Source organism: Hirundo rustica, chromosome 1, assembly GCF_015227805.2.
Source record: "Hirundo rustica isolate bHirRus1 chromosome 1, bHirRus1.pri.v3, whole genome shotgun sequence".
Classification (NCBI taxonomy): domain Eukaryota; kingdom Metazoa; phylum Chordata; class Aves; order Passeriformes; family Hirundinidae; genus Hirundo; species Hirundo rustica.
This window is the reverse complement of record NC_053450.1, coordinates 42227377-42244799: the sequence shown is the minus strand read 5'-3', so window position 1 is coordinate 42244799 and position 17423 is coordinate 42227377.

Genomic DNA, 17423 nt, shown 5'->3' with positions numbered 1-17423 from the left:
GTGCTCAATGCTTGCATTACTGTATGGAATTCTTTTGGGAAGGTTATAAAGATAGAGGCTATCAGAAAATCCAGGTCCAGGACTGGCTTCATATTTTAAATCTGCTAAGTCCAAGGCTGTTCAGAGCAAAAATGTTTGCTCTGGCCTCTCACGGCTCTCTGCCTCTATGTATGTGTGTCCGCGTATGTGTATGTGTCCTGGTTTGGGCTGGGATAGTTAATTTTCTTCCTAGTAACTGGTACAGTGCTGTGTTTTGGATTTAGTATTACAACAATGTCGATAACACACCGATGTTTTGGTTGTTGCTAAGTAGTGCTTATTCTAAATCAAGGACTTTTCAGGTCTCATGCTCTGCTTTCGAGCAGGTGTACCAGAAACCAGGAGGGAGCACAGCCAGGCAGCTGACCTGAACTGGCCAAAGGGATACTCCTTGCTACAGAATGCAATGGCCACTGTATTAACTGGAGGGTATTGACTGGGAGCTGCTTGTTGATGGGCAAGATGGGCATCAGTGAGTGGGGCATGAGTGATTGTATTGTGCATCAGTTCTTTCTCTTGGGTTTTACTTCTTTCTCTCCCTACTTGTCATTATTATTATAATATTCCAATTATTAAGCTGTTCTTAACTCATGCGTTTTACCTTCTTTTGCCTTGATTTTCCTGCCCATCCCATGGAGGGTGGGAGGAGTGAGCTGCATGGAGTTAGCCCATATCAGAAAGAATACACCAGGCAGTCTGTACAGTGTGTGGCTATGTGTGTTCTTGTTTCCATTCCCACATAAACCCCTGCATGTAGGTATAGGGAATATCAGAAATGCAGAGATACAGAAGCATTTGTTCTTCCTATAAAAGAAGAAGAAATGGAGTCATATTTGATCTATATGTAGAAGTATAGGTTGTCACATGACAGCAAGACCTGATCTTCACGCCTTTTTTAAAACAAATCGCTCTTGCAGTAAAGCCAACAGGTAGAAAGATGGCTCAGACAAAAAAAAAAAAAAAAAAAAAAAAAAAAAAAAAAAAAAAAAAAAAAAAAAAAAGGCAGCCTCAGGAGTGCAAGTGAAGCATAGGAGGCGGCAGCACAGCAAGGGGGCCAAAGAGGCTCCTTCATGTGCTCCTTGTCCACTGAGGAACACTCCAGGCAGCACAACACAACCAGGCAGTGTTTGTTGAAAGGGCAGGGTGGCTGCTGTTCGCCCCTTGGCTGTCTCTGGCTCGCTTCAGTGGTCGAGGTGAAAGCAGGAGGGGATGTGGCACAGCTGCCTCACCAAGTATCACCACTTTCAAATTCCACTTCTTATCTCAGCCCTTCTTCCTTGTTGCTAATTACCACCTACTCCAAGATGTCAAGAACATACTCCCAGGAATAAACTGCTAGATAAACAAACCCCAGACAAACATCAAAGCTTAAAACAAACTGATAAGTCCCTTTGATTGATTTTAAGGGTCGGTGGGGAGAGGTGTGTTTGGATTGGAAGGTGCAAATGTTGAGCGGAGCAGCACCTGCTGCCTTGTGATCTCACCAAACCATTTGGCTTGAAAAGGCCAGGAGATAGGGAATCAGAAATCCATTTGGAGTTACAAAAGCAGCAGGGGAGGCTTAGATGAACAAAGGGGCTGTCCAGGCAGGGCCGTGTGCTGCTTTTTGTCAGCTTGGTATCACATTCCCTGCCCCAGCGTGACAGACAAATGCCAGGCCAGATGATGTGATACGATCGGCCTTGCTGGGATGAGGTCTGTACCTGTATTATGTGATGGTAGCAGATGCTGATTCAGTATGGGGGTGAGCACAGAGTAAACCAAGGCTTAAACTTCTCAGCAAAAATGATTTCCAAGTACCTGTGCCAGAAGGCAGGAAGGGAGCTGTTCAGAGACAAGGACAGGCTTGGGACATGCCTGTATACGGACAGAGCACTTGTGAAAAATGCTCAGTTGGAGAATAAAACATGTATGTGACTGCAGAGCTCCTCCATCCCTTCCTGGGGTCTTGCAGACTCGCAGACCTGCTCTGCAGAGACTGTGCTTACCTCAGCTGACGTAAGAACAGGAATCCAGCTCATGACCATTAAAGCACAGATTAGCAGAGAAAGCTTATAAAGGCCTAAATATGCCTAAGATCAAAGTAGTACAATTTGCTGTGATAAAGCAGGGTATTTTTCCCTCTCTTTAGTTCCAGTGCTGCAAAAATACTTCCATGCTCTTAACTGCACACAGAGTAATACCACAGTTACTGATGGGCTCTCCATATGCTCAGTTAACCAAGTAGGGTTCAAGGACTCAGACTTCTATCAGCTAGTTTTATGTACTTGTATTTATGCCTGAGGTGTTTCAGGTGCTGCAGTGATGCACTTAGGTGGATCTACACCATTCATGCTTTAGCATTTCCTCCAAAGGTGACTCTCCACTGAGGAGAGCAATTGCAGTGGAAAGGAACACACCATGACTGGGAATTCAGCTTTGATTGTACTATGCACAGTTAATAGCGAAAAAGCTGCTGCCTACACAGTTATTTTACTTACTTGCTTCCATGAGTAAATTAGCTTTCTGATCTCTTACTAGAAAATGTTAGTTTTGTCCTAGGTTTTTTGGGAGGTTGTTTTTTTTTTTTCCTCTGGAAATGAGGGGGAAAAAAAGAGGGAGGGGAAAAGCCTGTCTCTTTTCGGTTACGGATTTACTGTAACTGATGGGAATTCTAATGTAAAGCTTATGTTTACCAAGCTCAGAAGCTCTTAAAAATCTTTCAGTTTTCCTTATTTCTTCAAATGAAAGCGAAGGAAATGAGACTAAAGAAATGATGGGTGGGCAAAAAAAAAGACAGTTCGTATTACTGAAAAATGGAAGTGGGTGAATGTTTCAGAAATGCTTGATCAGTGTTTGCAAAAAGCCAGGACCAATATCTAAGAAAGTAGTTTACTCTCAGGAATAATAGGAGAAAATTAATTTTAAGTAAACTACTGAAATTCTCAACCTGAATCTTCATCATACAAATCCAGTTCTTGGATCATTACTTATCCAGTTATATAGGCTGGGAGACTGAGCTCAGTGAAAAACAAGCAATGGAGGTTGAATTTCTGCAAATGAATTTTTCAAAACCATATTTATTTCAGGACAGAGTGACTGACTCAGTCCTATTGCTGGCATTGCTTACAGTGTTTAAATGGTGTTTCAAGATGCATCTCTCTACACAAGAAAATTATAGTAAAAATTCCCAGGCATGCTCCATTTCCCAGTGATTTTCCCTGAAACCACTTGGAGTGTGTGCAACGACTTTAATATGACTGAAGAAATATTGATGTACACTGAAGAGATCAAGGAGGGACATGTTTTTCTGACTCTACTTACAAAAAAAAGAAAAAAAAAGCAACATCACCTCTGTACATTAGACTTTCTGTCTACTGAAATGGCACAAAAAGAACATCTCTGAGGGCTTTCCAGTGCCAGTAGAGATGATTTATAGCTTCAGCACTATTTGTTTTAATCTCAGAGGGAGAGGAGGAGGAAGGGAATGGATTCAATGATACATAGAGAAACATTATTTCCCAAAGGCAGATTTTATTTCTTTAACAATTTATAAAGCTCCAGAAGTGAAATATCACTATTTTGGGATTGGTGTTATATATCAATGAGTTTAGCAGCTGCCAGGCTTATGCATGTGTTTTGTACTGTATGTACAGTGCAAAGGCCATTGATTCAACAGTGGTTAACAGGGTCTTTATTGTCATTGTTGCAGTAGATCACCAAATTTTCATCTTAAGAGACAGACTGTGCACTGAGAAATGTCAAAGGCAAACTTGTATAATAAGCAAACCTTGTTCGACCTCCACTAATCACCTTACAAACTATCTCAGCTGCTGCATCTCACTTATTCTACTTTTTGCTAGTAGCAGATCTGACCACAGTTCTGTTCATTCTGGTACCATTAGCTGTGTAGGCATAGAAATGTGACCAAATGATAAATATATTGATAAAAAAATTTCTTGAAATATAGTGGGAGGAGGTGGATGTGTGCTTTGGGGGAGGTAAAACACCCAAATCTTTTGACTCTTACTGTAGTTGTAGTAGCTTGATAGCCCCCATGGAATAATAGAGTATCTGGATTTACAGGAAAAATACCAAAAGTCTTCTTTTGGTGATCAGCAGAGACAACTGTTTTAGTAGAAGATGGGTTCTTGAAGCCATAATTCAATTATTGAGAGGTCTCAAAATGGTACAAATGATTTTATGCAATTCACAGACCACTCCATGACCACTTTCTGCCTGAATGCTGCTAATTATGAAACCACAATGCTTTTTCCTCTTGAGGCTTGAAGGAATCTGAGGTAATAAGACAGATAAGATAAATCTGTTTGGGAAGTAAAGATATATGTTTCATTTTGGGGTTTTATACATAAAGTAGGAAAGAAACTTTTAGAGGGTCTGTGCAGCCCTACCTTTTAAAAAGGGCTCTGTAATCATTGCCTGTGTCACCTATGTTTTCATCTCCCAGAGCACAGTAGAGGTGAGAAAGGATATAGCTCTGCTGAGATACAGGCACTCTTCCCCTGTGTGTTTTCTCTCCCTTTTAACTTAGTTTTGTTTGTGTTGGAGAAAAATCTAGTTTTCAGCTCTGTGGCCACAGAGCCTTTTCTGTCAGCAGTCAGTGTATTTTCCCTAGGCAAAGGCAAAAGAGACAATGGCAGGGCAGTGTACACAGTGTGCATTGTTACAGCCTCAGCGGGGACTTCTGGTACGGGAATGGTTTATGGGAATACAGAGTGAACCAGGGCCATGTTCTTCCCTGAGAGTGTTGAGACCCCAGAAGGCTCTTGCAGATACTGATGCATTTTTCATTGTTTTTATTGGGTGCAAGATCTCAGGATCTAGCTTATTGTTATGAGATGTTTGAGTATTTATTTGCTTAGGTCAGACTTTCCTGAAGACTTCACTTCACTTGAGATGCATCAAGATTCAAAAGATGAGAATCAAAATTTTTCTTGATATCAATATCGCTGTTGATACAAGGCCTTGAAAATTGCTGCTTATGGCAGTGAAATGGGGAGTAGCTCTACTTATTTATGATGGAGCTTGCAAAGCAAAAGTCTGCTGATTTTTCAGTTCCTAAGAATGTCTGCATAGTTTGTTAATCCCTGGAAGTGGGAAGTCAGCTTTTAGCAACAGCAGGAGGGACTGGACCTTTCGTGTTTGCTAGCTCTGAACTGGGATTTAGCCAGATTATTCTTCATTTCTCACAAAAGGGGAGTCATAGTGCTTGCTGAAGACAAATGACAGTTGTGGGAGCTGAGACTTCCATTTACTACATACAACAGCAAAGCTAAGAGGAAGCCATGGATGCCAGATGTTTGTTTTACATAATCCAGAGGATGCAGATGTCTTTCTTCAGCAATGGACATTTTGTGATATTGTTTAAAGGCTGGTACCTAAAGAACTGTTTCTAGATTGTGACTTGAACTATGTCTGAGTGGAGTGGAGCAAGGATCCCTTTCCTCTTTGCAGGTTATCTGAGGCAGCTTGGAACCTGGGGTGAAAGAATAGGTAGGGATCTTTTGGCTTACTCTTACCGGACGGCTTACCAGAGGAAAGTGGGTGAGAGAATATCTTAAGTGGTGGCTTCCTTCCTGCAGCAATGCAGCAACCTACGCTGAGAACCTGAAGAAAGGGAATAGAATAGAATAGAATAGAATAGAATAGAATAGAACAAAATGGAACAGAATATTTCAGCCAGAAGGGACCTACAAGGATCATCTGGTCCAGCTGCCTGAGCACTTCAGGGCTGACCAAAAGTTGAATCATGTTATTAAGGACATTGTCCAAATGCCTCTTAAACACTGATAGACTCGGGGCATCAACCACCTCCCTAGCAAGCCTGTTCTAGTGTTTCACCATGCTTGCTGCAAATAATTTCTCCCTAATACCTAGTCTAAGGACTACAGGCTGTAAGGAAGAAGAGCTCGAGAGAAGCATGAGGAAATCAGCCTTTGCCCAGCTGTTGGGTAGCAAGTGCAGCATCTTTGAAAACAGCCCTGTTCAAAAGGGATCACTTAGAGAACATGGTCTTTTTTGTATTGTTGCCTGCTGGGGTACCCTAAGGTTGGTAATGAAGTAGAAAATAGGTCTTGGAATCAAACAAAGCATTATGGACTTAGAGTAAAAAATATAAAAGGGAGAGATGTTAGGACTGATGGGTTTCCAAATAAAACTATCCTTTACATCACAGAAGAGTTTGTAGTCTCTGTAAAGAGTCAAGGAGAGAAGTTAGAAATGATACAGTGGAATAAAACAAGTTCCAGATGACATAAAGGATATCCAGGATTCTCTTCATTAAGGTGATGGCTGTAAAACACTGTGTCCTCAAATGATAGAAACCTAGGCACAATCTGAACAAAAATGAAGAAATATGAATGCCTAAAGAGACAAATGTAGATTCTGCTGGCAACAAGGCTACATGGATGACAAAGAGAACACATTTCTGTGGGTGCTGTAGGCTACATCTATACTGCTTACACACACACACACAGAGTCAAGCTTGGAGTAGTGGCTGATGATTGTTCAAGCAGCTGAGTTGTTTGCACACTATCATCAAATATTTTCCTTTTAATCTCTGCATGTGAGTTAGGCAATGTCACAAAGAAAGGATCTCTCTGAATAAGCAGTCTATATGCAGTCCCCATGCTTTTTTGGGAAAATGAATCTTTCAACCTTGCAGTTAGACTAACATGAAACTCAAACCATACCCTGGGATCCCCTTGTACTGTGCATGATCTGGCTTATAATTTCACTGGTGCTTGCTGTAAAACTATTTAGGTTCTCCTCTATTTACTTTGATGGCTAGAAATCTTTCTAATTTCAACAGTATTATATAGCCATATTGTCCCAGTGGTTACAATAAGTTAGACTGCAAAAATGTGACCAAGGTCAAGCAGTTTACAATGAAAACAGACTGAGTCCATAGGTAGGCAACCAGAAATTAATGAAACAAGATATTGGAGAGATCAATAACCCTGAGCTAGAGCAGGGACTTTCTAGGAGATAGTATGGCACTATGTATGTGTGAATACTTGTGGCTTGATCTTAGGCAATGATCATAATTAGAAAAATTAAATTTTCAATTAGTTGTCACACAAGAAACACATGTGGGACTTCTCATGTAGAAAGATAAGGAACTACAAATCTTTGTAGACTGTGTTGGACTGTGCTCTGGTTCAACACCAAAACATCCTCAGTGTGAAAAAGGAAGAACAGTCAGCCTGGCTTTCACCTAACATGCAAAGCCAAAAAAGCATATATTGGAGGACATGGAGGCTGCTCCACGGTGAGCTGAAGATAGAAGAACATTGGACGTGTAGACAGTGAAGATACAGAGAATTTCTTTAGCTTCAGGGAGCAGTGGGCAGAGGGAACTGTCAGTCCTACAGTGGAGAGGGAACAGTACACCTGTTGGAACAAGCACAGAACCAGTCAGAAAACCCGTGCTTCTGATCCTAGACATCTGCTGACTTTTGAGAGACTCCAGCTGCACTCTGAAAAATGTAGAGTGTTTAGGAACTAAAGGGTGGGAAGAAGTTCAGTGATTTATAGGGATGCCTAACTTATCTTTCTAGATTCTGCACATGCTTATCAGAAGCCTGTGAACTCTTGAGACAGTTAGCACATAGTGGGCGTATGGCAAGATACCAACAAACAGGCATTTGAAGGAGTAAAGAAAAATGTAAGTGATATATCAGGCTTTAAGTACTATCAAGCAAAGCAGCCCTGGAACTATGGTGACTATGTCTACATAGACACACTTCTAAGTAACTGTAATAGTTCCTCTGGACCATGTACCACAAATTTATGCCCAAAGCATAAACCATTGAAGCGATATACCCTACTGTCCACAGTCTGGTTCCTTCTCCCTTAAATGTTTGCAGTAAATTATTACAAGTATTTATATATATATATATACACACACACACATATACATATATGTATGTATGCATGTATGTATGTGTATATATAATGTTTTATATATATATATATATTAAATTTAGAGGACATCACATATATATAATGTCTATAAAGTAAAAAGTCTTCAGGAGGGAAAAAAAAAAAAGTCAACAAGATTGTTTCTGATAATATAAAGCTGTTTGGATTTTCTTCTGTGCCAACCCAGACTGGGGATAAAGCAGACTGGGAAGATGTATGAGAAAAGCAGAGGTGTTTGTCTGACTGGCTCTCACACGAACAAAGAATGGTGATGATGCCCTTGTTCAGGATTTGTATATTGATTAATTTTTAAGTGCACCTGGCACTAGATGGGGGGAAGTCTTTTACTTTGGAATTGAAGGCCGGCCAGTGTTGCTGGAGGGCTAGACTTCCAAAAGGTTATTTCTGCCATTGGAGGAACAAAGGTGTTTGCCCATGTGGGCACAAGATGAATTTAGGCTCCTCTTAGAACTGACGAGCAAGGTAAGATGTTGCATGGATACACCTTGCAGGGTCTTAGAAGATGGCCTGTAAGATGTAAAGGAAGCAGACTACAGCAATTGTCACCAGAGCTCTGACACACAGGGAAAGAGGTATCTCAGTGCTGCAAAGGATGAAATTACTGAGATGTTGGAATACAGAAATCCAAATACTTTACCTTTGAGTGGAATATGAACATGTGATCGCACCAAATCCAGTAAAAAGCAATGTGTGAATAAGCTGATACTAAATACATAAAAACAGCTATCCAGTGTAGTAATTGAAACTACATTGATCATGGAGGAAAGAGTAAGGCTCATGAGCATTTTGACGGCTGACAGACACATATGCAGTATATCCCATTGTCAATATAAAGCATCTGGGACCCTGGAACAGAGGACAAAATCCCAAAGTAGGCAACAGTACCTTTCCATCCCTCATGAGACACTTCAGGCAGCTGAAACAAATGAGCTAGGAACAGCAAAATGACTCATGCTCCTGCATTAATCGCTTCATAATAAAAGACCACAGGATGTTAATTTTTGTTTGGTGAGTAGTGACTATGGTGTGCAACACATGATCCTGAGTGCAGGGAGCCAAACAATCATACTGTTGGATTTAGGGTAGGCATGAAAGCGTAAATGAAAATGTAGGTCTTCTAGAGACGAGCCAGGAAACATACTCAGTAGCCAGACATGAAAGGCATACATAGAACAGTGTGCATAGTGCAAAGTGCTGGCAGCAGCCAGAGCCTTCTATCTGATGACAGCCCAGGGAAGCACTGTGAAGTGCTCTGTTCATACTGCAGAGCAGAAATTGCATTGTTAAAATAAATTATAATTCAATTTCTAAAAGACGGATTCTCTTTTTAGATGAAATCTTTGTCTTACAGGGCTATTTTTTTTCCACTAGTTATAATGCGGTACTTTAAGCAGCCAGGAGCCAGTGACTGCTGGAAAGAGCATAAGACAGATGACTACCAACTTTTGGCACAGGGAAAGCTGGGCAGAACTGTTGACTCACAGGAGTGTCACTTAATCACTCTGCCAGCTTGAATTGTTCCTCGGGTGATGCAGTCTGAACACCACACCTGTCTAAGGGCTGTGCCTGCACAGATGAAGAAATATGAATCCAATTAGTCCATAAAGAGAAAAATATTGAGAGGGGAGAGAAATGATTTTTTTCTCAACATACATACACATGAAAGCAGGAAGCCCAAGGAATTCAGAAGAGCTGATTAAGGTAAAGGGCTGTTCAAAAGTAACTGTTCCAAAACTGAACAAGAATACATTCAGATTGGAAAATTAGAATGAATTTCTTACTAACAAGGAATAGGAGGGGTAAAAAAGGGCTGTATCTAGTTCAGTAAGAAGTTCAATCAACTCGGGATGGGACAACATTTTCTGAGTTTGCAGGAGGTAGATTCAGAGCTCCAGGATTTCCCTTTTCTTCCTACATTCCTGTATCTTAAAAAAGGGATTACCAAGATTTGCATTCAAATATGCTAAGTGTAACTGTTTACAGCTGTAGGTATTGCTGCCAAGGCTGGTCTGTAATTGGGATATTTATGTACAAATGACCACTTGGGCATCTATCTTCTGCTTTGTGCAACCATGTGGCTTGCAGGTACAGAAGTGGTTGTGCACTCAAATAGACTTTGTTTCATTGCTGATTCCAGCATTCTCTAAGCCTTGGCATATGAGATATGGACATTAATTAACCTATCTGTAACATATTGGCAACACAGAAATAAATATTTTAGCATTTGGGGTTTTTTTTCTGTTTTTTTTTTTTAAAGACTGTTAGTAGGAAAGTCCCCTCCTAAGACTTATTGGATGCCTTTCTAAAGGAAAACATTTTCTAAGATGTCCTTATTTTATTACCGAAACAGCAGGAGAAAATCTTGATGCTATCCTTTGGGGAAATACGGACTTAACAGGATACTTCAGCTAACCTCAAAGTCATTGGGAGTGAAGACCTCTGAAATCTCATGAGCTGCAGTTTAGCAAAAGACTTTAGCACATCCTTAACATTAAACATGTGGGCTGTGCCTTTGAAGTCAGTAAGTGTACTCACATGCTTTCGTCTGCTGCTGGATTGGGCTTTGACCACCTGTTTTTTATCTCAGCAGGACAGAGCACCCAGTAATTCCTGACATCCCCTTACTCATGCTAGTGGTCCCTGAGCAGTCAGTAGGCCCACTTCGTGTGCAAGGCTGGCTCACTTCAGGCAATGTTAAGCCCACCAGTAGCACTGGAAGTTTTGTACTTTTTGTCATTCTGCTCGGGATTCTTTTTTAAAAATTTTGACTGATAATTCTGTTTGAGCTGCATTGCTCCAGGGATTCCTGCACTCTTCCCCTCTAAAAGCCAGACAGACTAGTTAATAAACATTCATAATTGCAGGCAGTCCAAGACAGAAATTAGCTTATCCCTTGTAAATTCATTTATTCACTTACTTGAGTCAAGCTTCCATTATTTTGTTTTTCTTATACCTACTGGAGGGAATAGAAATCAACCCCCTGAGCTCCTTCAGGCTGCATATTCACTACCTTTTCATTTAAAGTGCCAAAATACTCAATTTGTATTTTCTTCCTCAGTCTGCAAGGAAAATAAGGTAATGGAAATTTAACTCCAGTGAAAAATCAAGTGCATATAAAGTGCAATCTAATGAAGAAGATTTATTTTGAGTGTCCAGAGATATGGCCACTAATTTCCTCTTCTGGGGCCCAGACTCTGAATGTACCTTTTTTTTGGGGGAATGGCTGTGTGCCACTGGCTGGTATCACTGGCTGGTTGTGCCCGTTTGCTGCTTATGGCCTGCCAGCTCCAACATTTTCCTGTATTGACAAACAGAGTCCTTGACCTACTTTTGGAGACTAAGGTCTGATTCTCTTCTCAGACTGATTTTGAGACCAATATTGTTTTATTGCATTTGTTGGAGTAACTACTGCATGTAAAGCAGAGAGGAGAGAAGACAAGACTACCAGAGGCAATAAATGGGATTTCACTCACAGTGTTTTTGGGTCTGTAGACAGTTCCTTGTTCTCTGCTGTGCCACTGCTATCAAGTTGCACATGGTTTTCTGCTGACTCTTCTGGATATTCACATTGCCTTCTAATGCCATTGACAGATGCAATGATACATCTTGACATTGGCAGACTGAGGTCTAATTTTACTGCCTAGAAAACATCAGTGAAAAGGAGTGAATTTTCACAGAACAGATTCAGGATATTGCCATTTCTTCTATGTTTATGAGAGGAAATGACCATTTTTCCTTGCACCAAATTTGCAGATGCTCCCTGGAACATTGTTCTTGATAAATCTGTAATGACAATGTTTCATTTTTCAAACCTACATTTTATTTGAAGAATAATGTCATACTAGGCCATGATGAAAAGTAATCTGCCTGGGTGGGAAAAGTAAAAATTATACTAAGAGAAAAAAGAGAATATGGATGTTTACAGAGAATCAACTTATGAAAAAGAGTGTGGCCTGTGGGTTTTTAATTTCAAATTTCTACTGCATGAGATTTTGTTATTTCCTCTGTCTCAAATGACAGACAGACGTCATCTTTTCATAAACAAATTGTAATATAAAGATTAAACATTAGCCTATTTTTAGAATTAATGGGTTAAAAACCCAACCAAAATGGAAAAACAGTAGCAAAAAAATCAGATTTTTGGAGCTCATCTGGCTCTTCTTTCATTTCAGAACATTTTAAAGCTTGTCTTGTAAGACAAACGCACCTCATTTGGAGGAGGTCAGAAGTCAAGAGGTTGAGGATTTTATGAATTAATTCTGAGCCACAGTTTTTAGTTTTAGAAACTAAAAATCCAGCACATTGTGTTGATTTAAACAACACATTCACCCTTAATCCACTGTGCTGATACTGTACACTGAATTAGAATCATATCTCAAAGCTAACTCTAAACTAGCAACCATTTAATCTCTTCATGCCTCTGTTGATTGCCATCCTCCTGATTTATATCATCAATTCATTAAATGCTCCCATCTCATGGCAAGCATCTTAATTGAGAAAGCAGAAGTACCAGGATGATATTGACTCCGTAAAACGGAGACAGACAAGTATGAACTTTCCATTATTCTGTATACTGGTTATAAATGTTTTTCCTCTTCTGAACTTTGACTTGCTATGGTTGGAAAATCATTACAGCAAGTAGCTGTAGATGCCATTCAGTGAATGTTACATGTCTGTTTGGCTCCTCTTCTAAATCCTTCATTAGACCTTCAGCCAATCTGTGCAATCATTTCTAGTCAGTCTCATAACTCTTGTCTGCAAAAGATGGACTTCAGTGTCCATCCACTACAATTTCCTTACAGTGTAATGGTGACATGCCAAATCAAAAGACAGTGCAAGATTCTTCCCAATTTTCCTGAAACTTTATAAAAAGTGTATTTACTCTCAAAGTAGGTTCCTATTTCTGAAAACAGCTGTAGTGACAGACCTCCTTCAAACACATAACAGAAAGAGCATGGCTAGCAGCAACACAACCACATCTGGCCTGCCTGTAGCAAACTTCTAGGGATGCAAGGAAATTCAGTTTCCATGCCCGCTTAAATTTCACTTCCTCTGTTAGAACAGACAAGCAGGGTGCTAGTTTTGGACTTTCCAGCCTCATTTTAAGCCTGATCTGTGAAGTCTCATGACCTTAGGCTTATTGAACGAGCCTGACAATGAATGGCACAGAAAGGCTTAGGGCAGAACTGCAGAACATTTAGAATAACGGAGACTGCAGACTCGTTATAAGAAAAAATAGAATACTTTTTATTTTACACACTAATATTCTTCATCCAACCAGATCCATGCACACATTTGTAGATGATTTGGCAGGGCTGGAAGAAGTCTATAAAAACTGGACATTTTCACTGACTCTTCTTTTTCTTAGCTCCTCTGAAATTTCTTCCTCCAATTGCTTTAATCCTTTTACATACTACTTCTTTTCACGGCTGGTCATTTGACTAGAGGTACAAATATTGAAAAATAGGTTTCCAAAGGAGACCATCTGTTTTGTTGTGGTTGCAAGTTATTTCAGTTTCCTTGGATTGCATGGGCAAGGCAGAAAGAGATGGAAAAGAAACAGTTCTCTGATCAGAGACACCCTTCCCGCCATGCGGCTTCAGTGGGGAGAGAGGACAGGAGAGGCTGACAAAGGATTTTAGAAATGATAAGAGGCAACAGGTTTGTCATCATAAGAAGCTGCACAATGGAAGGAAGTTATATTCCTGTCAGGTATCAGATTGAGATCTGTGAAAAAGAGTGTCTACCTTGTCATACTGTATGTATTTAATTTCCCTCTAGGAAACTGGCAGCAGTTACCAAGATCAAGACATACATGACCTGAAGGACACTCAATACTCTGTGATTGCTCCATTTAATTCTCTTCTAATCTGCTTTCACTGATTGACCAAATTAGATAATTTCTGCAACGAAGAGAAAGAGACTAATAAACATGTTGTTCTTGCAAAACATGATAAATCAGAAGGAACACTTGGAAGACCCCAGAGCTAACACGGACCCCTAACACAGTCATGCAAAGAGAGGCAGAGGCAAACTGGAAGTTAAGGGAGAAGTTTATACACGAAGACAGCAGCTCAGACACTCAAGGAAATAGGAGTTAAAACACAAATTCATTGATTTTTGAATGGGAATAATCTGAATTTCAGCCTGAGTTTGTCAATATTTCACATAAGACCAAAGCCGACTTTCATTATTCTTGAAAATGAACATTTTCCCCAATGCTCTCCTGTGCTGGTACATATTGGTAAAGCTAAAAGTGTCAAATTGACAGACATCATGATACTCATATGGAAATGGCTGGAAACAGAATAAAAATTGATTTTTTTTTTTTAAATTCATGAGATTTAGTTTTGTAATGTTTATTTTCTAGGCATTATTTCAGTTACAAAAGTTCAGAAGAAAATGGGGGTTACTCCCCAGGTGATCTAAGGACAAAAGAATTGACATAAGTGTCAGCTGACAATGAAAAAAGCTTGCACCAAAGAAGTAGTATTTAGAATTTTAGTATTTAAATATTTTTTTATAACCATTCATCTTAATTTCTAAAATTTCAACTTTTGGTTAAAAAGTTGAAGAGTTTTAGAGTTTAGTTAAAGTCTATTTTTTTTTTTTTTTTGCTAAAACCGGCTTCACTGACAAGATATTTTCATTTTCCTTGTTAAAATTCTTGTTGAACTACAGTGATACTTTACTATTCACCATTACATTTTGCTGTATCATCAATGCTTTTCTGCCACAAATGTCCCCTAGAACTGACAGTAGAGGTACATGAAATCTTCTCTTGCAGGAAAAGTCTTGGTTTTGTAAGCTGTTGTATCTATTCTTACATTTCTAGAATTTCTGATTACTTTCTCTGTTTTATAAATAGATCAGAATTGTCAGGCCAAGTCTGCACAATACATTTGAAAAAAGTTTGGTCAGTATCTGTTAGAATAAACAAAAATGAAATTGTATTTAAACTTCTGAAAGGAGTCTAACAAGCATGATATTTTTATTTGGGGAATAGAAACAATGATGATTTTAAAAATCACTGGAGTTAGAGCCAAAATATACCCAGAAACAGCATCCCAAAGAATCTGAAATATCGGTTTGGAAAATGACATGCAATCTTGTGCTAGGACTTGGTTGCCAAAGTTGTCAGGCTGCTTCCTGGGGATTATTGACTGCAAGTCTCCAGTGTCTCACAGTGACATGATTGCCACTTCTCTGTTTAGTTAATTGAAGATTTGAGTAACTCATGGTAAAGAAGGACAAACAGAAAGAGCAATTGTCTTGTGGTTGTTCTGCGGTGAGGACTTCAAGGGCCATACCCTTCCAATGAGTTAACACCTTGTCCCCAGAGTAAAGAAGGATAAAAATAAAAATCTGAACAGTACTGTTTCAGATGAGTAAAATTAGAAGCCGTTTTTAACAGCCCTGGCTCTGCCATGCTATTGTTAGAACTTGTTCACTTGCTGAAGTGTTCTGCGTGACGCTACAGTGTGCGCTCCCTCCTCAGAGTAAGAGCCTTTTTCTGATTGCCTTTGGGAGCCAAGAATGTGCCATATAAAATGAAGCAGCTATTAAAATGTGCATGAAAAAACAATTTGCTTTGTGCCTAGTTATACCTTCAAGGGTGATTGTTATCAATGTATTTAATCTGAGTCTCTGTGTATAATCAAGCACTAGAACACAAAATGATTGTAAGCATAATAAAACCATGGCAGTAGGAAAGCCAGTGGAGACAGTTCAGTGATTTGCTGAAAAGTGTGTGGGGCTTGAAAGAGGGGAGGAGAAGGAGACAGAAGGAGAAGAGGAATCCTATGAAACAGAGGGTTATCCTGTCATTCATTCTGTTTGAGTGTGGCTTTTACACAATTTATGGTTGGGTGATCATCCCAAACACTTTATAATGAGGAAGGATTTTTGTTCAAAATTTGCATGAGCTGTAACATGGACACTATATGGATAGCTAACAGGACCCTAAAACAGGAGCACAACAAATTCCTGCCTCTTGTAAATTGCCAAAACAGATTCCTTCTTCTACTAATTTTTGTTGAAGCCTTCATTTGCATGTCTTAATAAACTAGTCATCTCAGAATGACCCCAAAAGCATAAATTTCATCATAATATTCTTACTCTTCTGGACCTCAGTTCAACAATTACTAGCATATTTATGGCACTAGCAGACATCAATATTTTGTTAATAGAAGCATACTGTTACAAATATATGCTCTTGTTACCCTCTTCTTTGCAAAAGGGTGTACCATGCCAAGCGTTAGCGAGCAACAAAGTGTAACGGAAAGAGTTAGGAAGGTAGAAGGGAATATGCACTCTTGGAAACACAGACAGAAATTTTAGGTATGGAAAAAATGCACATCCTGCCAGGAATTTATTCTTATTTCAGCATGTGTGGAATTTTCATGTCAGTGATTCTGTATTTCTGCATGTGCTGATTGAAACCTGTGGATTTAAATAAGCTTCTAGAATCCTGAGACAAGAATGAGTAAATATTTGGTGGGCTTCTATAGAGGTAAACTTCACAGTGATGTCTGAAAGTAGAAGAAAAATATCAACGCAACAACAACCCTTCCTTTCTCTGATCCTTTTCCTTTCTGTGAACACTCCAAGTAATAGTTTGTGGCAGTAAGAGGATGTACCAGCAACACAAGCTACCTGCAAATTTCACAGAAACTCAAAACTGCAGATGTCTAAGATGCAGTTGGATCCACAAACATGCCTAAATGTATTTAAATGTCCATTCTAGAGTCTGGCTTCAAGATCATGATCCACTTTGCAGAAAGCCCCCAGCAAAAAAGTGGGATAAATGAGATGGTGATAATATCATATTCCTCTGCAACATGGCCTGAATGTAATCTTGACTTCAAGGATTGTGCAAGGCTGAGGATCTGGAAGCCCTTGTAGGTGTCCTGAATCACTCTTTGCTTTCTGACATCCAGGCGCAGGAGTCTGCTGAAGGGTGCACTATGTCATGATGTTGCCTCAGAACTCAAGCCAGGCCTTGATCCTCTGGACTGTTGAAAAGTTAGTGGAAAAGATACAGGTAGACAGTCATTCCCACATAGCTCATTGCTTCACACATTTCTAACTGAACAACCAGGATCTAATCATATGTGTTTCTTACATGAATAATATATCTGTTTCCTCCCTGTAAGAGCCTTTATTTTACTTTGAACTTTCATTATATCAGTTTTTTTTTCAAGTGATAATTTAAACAGTAAGTACCTTTGTCTGGATTCAACTTTAGTAGAATTCTTTTCAGAGAGATACAAATTACATTCCCCTTTTCTAAAAATAGCATTGGTGGAGGGAGACCTGATATAGTCTCTGTCAAGAATTAGAAGGTCTATGCAACAAGCTTTGATTTCCTCTACATAGAAGAATAACCTGGCAAAATTCAAGGGAAACTGCAGCCGTTGACTGGAGGAATTTCTAAGGCA